We start from the raw sequence: 10,472 nt of genomic DNA, 5'->3' as shown, positions 1-10,472 counted from the left end.
TCCATTTAAATATATCCATAATACCAGTATTATCTGTTTACCTGTTGTTTAGCATCATAGCTGCTGTTTTCTTGTCATTTATCTTATAGCCAGAAATCGGGTCATATTCCTTTATTGTTCTGAATAGCTCTGGAATTGATTTTGAAGGGTTTCAAATAGACTATAAATCATCATCTGCATAAAAGGGAATTTTTATGTAAGACTTTTCCTATTATTATCCCCTTTATTTTTTTCTCTCTCTAATATTTGTCACAGTTAAGGGCAACTGCACCTGTATTCCCTCTCTGTAGTCCAGCAAGGACACCCATTCCAGGTTCCTGCCTTCTCAGCCACTACCTCTCTTGGGCAGAGACCCACATCTTTCTCCCTCGTGAATGGGGATTTTCCAGGCTGCAGATTTCCCTGCCTACACTGTGTTATTCTCAAGCTAGACTGACTAAACAGGCCAGCATATGCTCTTTGCTCTGTCTCCAAAGGCTATAAACAGTCTAATTGCCCACCATTATCAGTTACCACACAGTTCTTTCTAAGCAAGCACATTTATTCTTAAAATGAAAGCATTACTGAGAAAATATATCAAAAACAACTAAAGAATCTACACACATGCTAATAAGCTTACCAGAGAGTGCACCCTCAGCTCCAGCAGGGGCTCTGGTAGGAGCAGTCCTTCAACCCCATAAAGGGTTATTTTCTGTGGTTACAAGTTCATAATAGCCTCTGCTCAGAACAAGCGCATCCATTTGGTTAATCTTTCCTTTATACAGCTTAGGCCTTTGATCTTCAGATTCCGGGAACAGGTAATCAGTAGTCAATGGTCCCTTCCTCAGGGCATAGCTTCAAAAAATTGGGCTTTTGCTTTTGGAAGGGGGAATTTGCATCCACATCCCCCTAGAGACCTCCCAGGCAAATACTGTTGGTTCAAATGTCCATTGTTGTCTGGCCCTTGCTCAATATAGTCAAATAGCAAAAACAAACAAAACAAAACAAAACAAACAAAAAAAGGCAAAAGCTGGTATGTACCCCCAGTGGATGGCGCTCAGAATAAATGAAGGCACTGCAGGTGGCCTGCTCCCCTCTGCCACTCCTAACATCCTTCCTTCTGCTGCAGGTAGATCTTAGTTTCAAAGAGAAAAACTGTAGTTGGAGACAAGGGAGGCTGTGTCAGTGGGAGCCCTTTCCCATCCCCCATGCTCTTCCACTTTCAGAATGAAAAACTGGGACACCTGAGAAAAATCCTTAGCTCAGAGTCTCTCCTGGTGATGGAACTAATGTGGTTCTACTATACAAAAAGGCAGATGGGGGTACATAGTCTTGGAGAGATGACATGATTTGAATGACCAGATATTTAGCAAATGAACTTGTATGGTACCCTTGTATGGTTCCCTGTGCAGGAGAGCACTGGTACGGGTGAGCCCAGATCTGCCACTAGCTCAGTCCTCCACCTTGTGGAAAGAGCAAATAGAAAGTAGGCTAAAGAAGACTGCATGGAGGAGGGCTCTGTTGATTTCAATGGGAATTCCACATGCAGAGCAATTACAGGATCAGGCACAGTTGAAAGGGTGAAATAGATTTCACTGTTTTATTTATATCTTCACTTCATTATATTTGCCACTCAAATATGTTTATTTTTTTTTAAAAGAGAGACAGTTAAATATAATAATAATAAGAAAGAAAGCAAACCTTGTTCCAAGCAGGTGTCAGGCCAGCTGGTGTTCTTACGTGTTTTACAGTATATTACAGTCTAGTGTACTTTAATGTTAGAGTGCAAAAGAAGTCTTTATGTGATGGCCATTAAACACTGTGATTTTTTCTCAGTGTATCAAAGTTACAGAAACACCCTCACTAAATAACTATGTTCAATGACTTTCAACATTTCTCATTTCATACCTGTGGTGTGATGGTCTAATTGGTACACTGGGTGGATGTATAAATCATGAACAGAGATGGGAATCACTAAAGTTATGTATTTAAACAGCCTACAGGTTAGACCAGACATTTCTTATTTTCTCTCTCTCTCTCGTCTCTCTCTTTGCCCTCTCTTTCTGATATGTCTGGTTCAACCCTAGACTAAATTTATGATGGATCTCTCTGGATCCAGATCTGATTACTGCTTCATTGATCCATCTCTAATATGAACTTTTGTTGGACATTACCGGGTGACCTGTGAATATCCATACACAGCCCTTGTAATCTTGCCTGAATTCTCAGAAAGGAAGTCTCAATTGTATTTATAATATAATGGTTAAGTGTGTATGATTATGGCCTCCCCTACTGGCTGGTCAATGTATAGAGGATAACAGTTTAATATTGCTACCAGTTAATAGATTTATTCCTTTAGCTCAAGTGCTAGAGGCCTACACTGAAAGCTGCATGTTAAGTACCCACTTATAATCCATGGTAAGTGTTATTTCATGTGGGAAATGAATATGAAGTTGGAGTTTACCATTTGCGATTGGAAAAATAATTATAGACAACATACAATCTTATTTATTACTCAAAGTTGAATAGAAGCTCAGGATTTTATTGTTTGGAAATGGTTTATTTCCCAAATTATACAGCAGATCTAACAGACTATTACCAAATATACTGGTGTTTAGAAACCACACTAGCTTTCTGTCAGTACTTTTGGGAATGTATTATAATCTAGACAATTTGGGTAAAAATATAGGAGGATCTGTCAACCATGATTCAAGTCATTACCCCACTCTGTCCATCTCTAATGGCCCAGAATGAAGGATCACACTTTCAAAAACAGAAGCTCAGATGTTTTGGATGACATGGGTACATAAGATATTTGGATGGTCTGGACAGCTGAAATGTAATCCATTTTCATCAGAGGGGGTTACACTGGGAGTGGACTGGTCATGGGCATGCTGGTACTTAGGTGGGGAGGTGCTGAAGAGTCTGAGGGAGGGCATGGTGAATGGATGACAGCTGGTGCTGGGAAGGGTCAGAAGGTGCTTGTGGAGGGGGTCATACTGGTGCAGCAAGATGGTGGTGCTGCTGAGTGGTGATATTGATGAAAGAGGTTGGGTTGAGACTAATAGTTGCTTCCTCTCCTCCCTCCCCCACTTCATATTGCAGTCAGCTCCAAGGAAGTACCCTTTAAAACATGGTAATGAGCTGACTGAGAGCAGTAGAGACTGGCGTCAGTGAAGTGACTCCAGGGATATATTTGGCCCTAAGACATGAAATCATTTCCAGCCATGTTTGTAATATAACTGTACAGTTACAAACCCCATCACAATTGTGATCAGAAGGTACCTCAGGCTCTAGTAACATGGCTGTTCTCTATAAGAGAAAAATCCCTTTTGAGGTAGGTATGGAGAATGAAAGAGATATCTCTATTTTTGATAAATATTATATGTGCCTCAGTTTACTTGCTTGATACTATTATTCTGAAAAAAAATGGAATTGAATTAAAAAGGGCTGTTAGGAAGAGCAAACAGAAAAGAAAACAACAGTCAGAGATAGGATAGAAGAGCAAAGGGAACAATAGCTGAGCCGTTAATTGGGAAGGTGCTCTTTCCAGGCATCAGCCAAAGAGATGCTTGGTCTTTTTTTCATCCTCCTCATAGCATACTATCTGGAGATTTCAAAAGAGTTGTTTAGGTCAGCTTGAAATTTTCACATGGCTAAACCTACAAGGCCATTAATACCCTTTCTGTAGCCTTCACATCAATATACCCTGCTGAGTTAATGTTTTGGATTCATTCATAGGCTCTCAAGGGCACGTGTAGACACATAAGAACCTAAAAGGCGGTGAAGTAGTGAATCTGAAAAGATGAGATGCAGTGAACATAAGACAGTAAATGTGCTTCATTTTTAGTTTCCTGGATAATCACAGCTTGGAACAGAGCTGTTGAAATATTTTAAAATGTTCTGTAGATTGAAAGCATAGCTTGTGAAGCATAGACAATCATATTTAAAGAAGTTGGCTGAGATCTGCCATATTTTGTAGCAAACCAATGATGATATGATACAAATAGAACCCTTTATGCTACCTTAAGAAAAGGAGAGCAATGCAAAGATAACACACTGGGTTTCTGCTTAAGGATTCTTTAAAAAGGTAAATTTGGCATTGGATTATTACTGTGTGTAAGTTATATGCAAAACAAGCTGCTGAACATGGGACTGTTTCTATTATTCACCCTTGCGAAAAACAAGAGCATACAAGCAACACATTGGGGCTGTGTGTGGCACCAGCAGGATTCATTCATCCAGGACATTCATTTCGGGAGGCCATGCATTTTTATTTCCAATTTGATGAACTCGCTCTCCATAATGCAAATGGAACTGAGCATGTTAGGGAATGCAATAGTATTTTAGCATACAGTAAGCAGATCCATATTAATAACAGGCTCATAGCCCAAGGCAGATTTACTCTGTTTAATTTTGTTTGTTGCAAAGGAGAGGTTAAATCTAGATACATTATTAAGCAGATAAAACAATTTTTTCTACAGTGTTTACAGGAGCAACATCAGTTCCTAGGAGCTCTGTAATACTGCATAAGCAAATCACATGTTTATGAAACAGCTCCGTGAACTGCCTTGTTAACATCTAGGGCCAGATCCATGACCCTCCATCTGGCTACTTTGCACTGCTCAGGCAATGGAAAGAAGCCAAAAGGGACCACTAGATCATTTAGTCTGACTCCTGTATATCACAGGCCACCAATACCACGAAACACCTGCACTCTAAACCCAGCAACAGAAATGAGACCAACCCACAGGAGACTAGACTATTATATGCCAAAGTCTGCTAATAGAAGAGACCAAGGTGCACCAGCGTCTGAAGCCCCTGCAATGGCAGGGAACTGATTGAATGAGATATACACAGTTAATTCTGGTAACAGGTCTGCACTCACAAGCTACAGAGGAAGGGGAAAAAAAACCCCAAGGTCACTGCCAATCTGACCTGATGGAAAATTCTTTCCTGACCCCACATAAGGCAATCAATTAGACCCTGAGCATGTGAGGGAAACCCAGCCAGTCAAACACCTAGTGAAGCAGCTGGAGATCCCTCTGACAGAGATGGCTTAATACAGCGCTACACTATCTGCTTCCGACCTGACATAGGAGGCATATTAGGAGAGGGTGAAAAGGGGCATTTCCAGCAGGTGAAACTATTACAGCCCAATTTGCTGCCCAGAGCTTGTTGGAATTTTTTTTCCCCATGAAAAACTTTCAAAGAAAAAACATTTTTCTTAGATTTTTTTTGGGTGGCTTGGTTGAAAAAATCAACCCTACGCCCACATTTTATAATTTTCTGCCAATTTTTTTTCAGTTTTTGATGGGGTTTTTTGTTGAGAAAAATCTGAAAACTTTTGTTTGAAAATGGACATTTCCCACAGAAATTTCCATTATGACAAATGAGCCATTTTCTGTTGGAAACGTGACAGAACATTTTTAATGAACTCAATTAGAGCAGAGTTCAAATTGGCCTCTTGCCAGCTCTAGAAGGGGATGGTGTGGTAGTGGTAGAAAGGTGATGTCAACTCACTTTTTTCTTCCTTCTTCAAGTGTTGCATGGAACACAGCTCAGCTGGACTTGGAGACCTTTAACCTTGTCATGAAGCGGTGATCTTGACAGACCCTCATAACAATAAAGAAGCATAGCAATGAAATAGAGCTTTATGTCCTCAACTGCTCTACAAACATTAGCTAGTTAATGATAAGCAAATAACCACAAACTAAGTGGGGTCAAACCTTGTCAATGATTGGATGGGAGCTCTCCAGTAACCTTAAGGAAATGGCATTGGTGAGGTATAGGTGCCACTCTTCCCTCTGAGGGTGCATCTACATTTGAGCAGGGAGGCGTGATTCCCAGCTCGCACAGCTCTGCTCAAGTTAGTGCTTATAAATATCAGTGTGTCTCCAGGTTAGCCACTTGAGTATGTACCCAGGGGGTTGGGCAGACTGTACTTGGGGAAGCTAGCCCAAATGGCCACCTGTACCACTGCAGACACACTGATACGCCTCTACCTCGATATAACGCTGTCCTTGGGAGCCAAAAAATCTTACCGCGTTATAGGTGAAATTGTGTTATATTGAACTTGCTTTGATTCACGGGACTGCACAACCCCCCTTCTCCCCCGGAGCATTGCTTTACCGCATTATATCCAAATTTGTGTTATATCGGGCGGCGTTATATCGAGGTAGCGGTGTATTTGTAGGTGCTGGCTCAAGCAGAGTTAGTGTGGGTACATCCATTGCAAACTGGGAATCACACCTCCAAGCTCAAGTGTAGATGTACCCTGAACTGGTACAGAACCAATGCTCTGGCTTGATTTTTGGAGTAAAAGTTGGTCAACACAGTGATGTAAAGAACCCAGAAGAGGACTTCTCTCATTTTCGTCTTAGCTTTACTGCTGATTTTTTTTTATTCCAAATTTTGACAGAGAAGAAGTGGAGAATTGAATGCCTGGTGTTGAAAGAAGTTGGACCTGATTCTCATTTAAATGGACATTACTGCTGATTTAGACCAGTGTAAATGAGATCAGCATTGGGGCCAGTCTGTCTGAAGTTTTAAAAGAAAATTTAAGAACAAATCAGCCTGCAAAACAAACTTTGATACAGAATCTATGCAGTCCTGGTCATATCAACGGGAGCTTGGGTTATTTGTACTGGAAGTTAGAATTGCCTCTTTAATGCAGACTTCTTTGAAAAGATCAGGGTGTTGTTTATGCATTGTGAATAGCTACATAATAAGCACTTGACTTGCGAACTGGTCTCTGAAAGATACCCCTGTACAGCATTGTAGTACATTGTTGGAGCAATTTGGGGATGAGACATATAATGCTTTCTTAGCCTATTTGTTCCCCAAATAATAGCAATACAGTTTATTGAGCCTGATCATTACCATGACAAGTTCACTTTCATCAGTTTTACTTTGGAGCGGAGCTCCTCTGTAAGCTCTTAGAGATCAAATTTACTGTCTACAAGCAGGAACATTTCATCTGCAAACACAAAGTATGGTATCTCATACCTTTCCACTGACACTGAGGCCTTTTTCTTCCTCACACAGATAATCTTAAAGAGACAGTGTTAGTTCATCTTACTCCTTCCTCTTAATCTCTTTCAAGTTTTTAATTATTCCTCAGTTTGCTAATAAGAGAGGGTTGTTCTATTTTTCTTTGTTTCCATGAAGCTGAAAGATGAATGCTACCCGTGGCTTCATAAAGTTAATTAAGATTATTGTTATGCTTTATTTGACAAAATTGCATAGCTTGTGACATCAGAGGCTCATAATATACACCATGTGACCTGGGAGCTTGAGTGACAAGAGTCTTCCAAAATAAGGAGCCTATTGTCCCTTCAGAATGCGTATTTCATTTATTTTTGACTAATTGGAGCTGAAGACACAGATCAAAGGGATGAACAGACTCCTGAGATTTTGCAAGACCTGAGGTCAAAGACAAAATTGTAGTAGAACAGTAGCACATCCAAAGTAAACAATCTCAGCATTGACTCTCAGTATACATTGAGCTGTGCACCTTTAGTCCTGAAGAAGACAAAAACAAAAGACAAAAGTAAGTTTGGTTTGAAGCTGCGGTACTGTCTCATATACAGGAAATCTATAGTTGGACAACTTTTTAACGTTTCATTAATATATATATAGTAAAAAAAACACAATGAAAAAAGTCAAAGAGTGGTGGTACATGGGGGTTGCAGTCAGATGACATGTGACCAGGATTCGTCACCGAATTTGGTTCTCTAGTTGGATCATTAGCTTCCCCGGCCTGGGTACTGATGACGTGAATGCTGATCCATTGCCCCCAGTTGTTAATCACTCTCTCCTCACTGACCCAACCATCTGTGTGACCAGTCTCTTTAAATGGTGTTTTTCTAATGACCTGAAATGCAGCTGTGGTCAGCTTCAGACAATGTTGCATATCATTGTTGAGTGCCCACTGACTTATTCTAGTAGCAGGCTACTGGCTATCTGCCTGGCTGATGATGAGGCCATTAAATGGCTGGGCACATTGCGCATGCGCCAGTGATGACTATGAAAAATACCTGGGCTGCTTTTGCAAAACCCTTAGACTATATCATTTAAACTATTAAAGCATAATTTAGTTTCAGTTTATCCAGGCTGTTGAGTGTAGAGTTCTGATCCTGGAGTCTTCCAGGTAGGACCCTGCTTATTATAGGCTCAATCCTGTTGGGTAAGAGTATTGAGTGCCCTTAGTTCCCATTCACTTTCAGATCAAACCATAAGTACTGCTGATGCTACTACTGCCCCTCAGTGTGCATGCTAATAGCATCTGCGAGATGTCCCTATATGCTGCTTAGAATACACAGTGCTGACTCCTGGCATCCTCTCCTAGATGGGAGGTACTGTGATCTGGTTTGTAGTAGTACAACTGATCAATCAGTTGCCAATATTGCCAACGCATGATTTTATCACAAATCTTGTGATGATTAAAGAAGTTTTTTAAAGCCCAGCTCCTGGAGTCATGTGATTACATGAGAAACCAGCTTTCATTTTTTATTAAAAAAATGATGCTCTAACCCAAAGAAAAGCTTGAAAACATTAACCCTAGAGAAGCTCCAAAACCTAAATGAAATAAAATTTATTTATTTAGTTATTTATTTATTTAACAAATCATGATTTTAATGTCATTTTCATGATTTTGGGGGGCCTGACTCATGATTTTGCAATTCTTTGAGTTGGCAACACTGCAGTTCTTTTAAAATCCTGAGGTCTATGTCTCTGGTTCAAAATGATCCCACCGCTCTGCCACCATGTCTAGGCTAATTCCCCATTCTGGCACTTGGAGTGCAGAAGGTGGGGTGCCACAAGGATTCTAAAAATTAATACTGGTCACTCCAGGCTTGTATTAAACTCCCAAGGTTACAGTTTGTCTCTGACCTTGGATTGGTAGATGCTGCCACCACCCAAGTTCAGAACCTCTTTGAGAGCCCAGGAAGGCACACTTGGAAATTTCTTCCTGTGGGGTAACCTCAAGCCCTTTCATCCCCCGTTCAGGGAAGAGCTGAGAAAGAAAAAAAAAAGGGGACATCAGGTGTTGCCACCAGTTAGTTAAACAACATGTGCACAAACTTCTTAAGACACAAAAATCCAATTCTGTCCTTAAAAAGGTAAATTTTATTTTAAAAATGGAAGAAAATACATCTGGGAATTAAGGCTATTGCTAGATATTAAAAGAGCAAATACAAGGATTAAGCATCAAGAATAGCTTTCTTGAGGTCCAGCTTAAAGGTTACAAGCAAAACAAAAGCACCTGGGTTAGCACAGAAGAATCCACAAGCCATAAATAAATAAAAGGGATAAACCTAATTGCGTCTTCCTAGACATTTCCTGATCTACCTACATATCTGGGGTTTTAAATGAGTAGTTTCTAGATATGATACTTATGATTTTTTCATACCTGTCCCCAAGCATCTTACAGCATCACTGCTACCCTGTACCCTCTCCAGCCAGTAGTACCCCCACAGACAGACAAAGGGGAAGTTTTTTCTCAATTTTAAAAAGTTCTAGCCTTCCCATTGGCTCTTTTGGTCAGGTGCCCACTCACTTCCTTTTACCTATGCATAGCAGTGAGACTTTTTAACCCTTTACAGGTAAAGCAAGTAGAGAACAGCTACTAAAAGGGATTTTATAGCTAACTGGCTGGCTGGGTGTTCATAAAAGCAAGTTATCCTCCCACGCCCTTCGTGTATCACATATTCCTTCACCCAAAGTGTATTATATTAAGCCAGTATTTTTACAATTAGCTTGAGACCTGGTGGTGGTTTCTGGGGAATGTGGAGAATTGATGGCCTGCTACATCCCTTCTAGAATGCTTCTGACACCTCATAGAAGCACCTGGGGTCTGATTTTTTCAGAAGTTCTGAGCACCACAGCAGCTGTTGAAAAGCTGTAGGAGCTCAGTACTTCTGAAAAGCAGGCTCAAGGTGTCAGATGAGTTCCCAAAAAATGAAGCATCCCAAATGATTGGGCCTTTTTGAAAATGTTGGCCTAAATTTTCCAGAGTGACTACTGACTTTGGGTGCCTCCCTTTTTTCATTCCCTTAAAAAATTCTGGCTTTCAGAGGGTTGATGCTCAACACTTTGTGAAAACAGCTCTTTCAGGTGTCTCAAAATAGGTACCAAATAACTGAAATACCCAAAATGTCTAGTCACTTTGGGAAATGTAGGCCTTTTGGCATTACCTGCAGGTGTCACAGCTCTCTCGACACACCATATAGCAAAATTATAGCTTTATTATATTTTTGGTATTTGTCTTTCTTGCTATCAGTCAGTTTAATCAGATGCTAAGCATGGAAGAATTTTCTTTGCTTCTGCTGCATTTTATGACATTTCTGTTATAGCATGTAGTTTACAGTAGTGTCGCTGGTCTTTATAGCTGCTACATATAGCCTACATTATTTATGTACTGTGTCTCATTTGTTAATGTAAGGCCTTTTGAATGTATTGTGGCTTGATTTCTCAGTGAGACTAATGAC

At 40.3% G+C, this 10,472-nt stretch overlaps 1 long non-coding RNA gene across 1 annotated transcript; it reads right to left on the bottom strand.

The window, feature by feature from the left end:
• Positions 1–3,658: 3,658 nt before the first annotated feature.
• LOC120405379 lies at positions 3,659–9,798 on the bottom strand. The gene is made up of 5 exons (XR_005598531.1): positions 9,735–9,798; positions 8,875–8,998; positions 6,988–7,503; positions 5,503–5,595; positions 3,659–3,776 (listed from the first exon to the last, which is right to left on the bottom strand). It is a non-coding gene; the product is annotated as an uncharacterized LOC120405379 (long non-coding RNA).
• Positions 9,799–10,472: the final 674 nt, after the last annotated feature.

The sequence above is a fragment of the Mauremys reevesii genome, linkage group 4 (assembly GCF_016161935.1).
Source record: "Mauremys reevesii isolate NIE-2019 linkage group 4, ASM1616193v1, whole genome shotgun sequence".
In the NCBI taxonomy this organism is placed as follows: Eukaryota; Metazoa; Chordata; order Testudines; family Geoemydidae; genus Mauremys; species Mauremys reevesii.
This window is presented reverse-complemented; position numbering and strand designations above follow the sequence as displayed.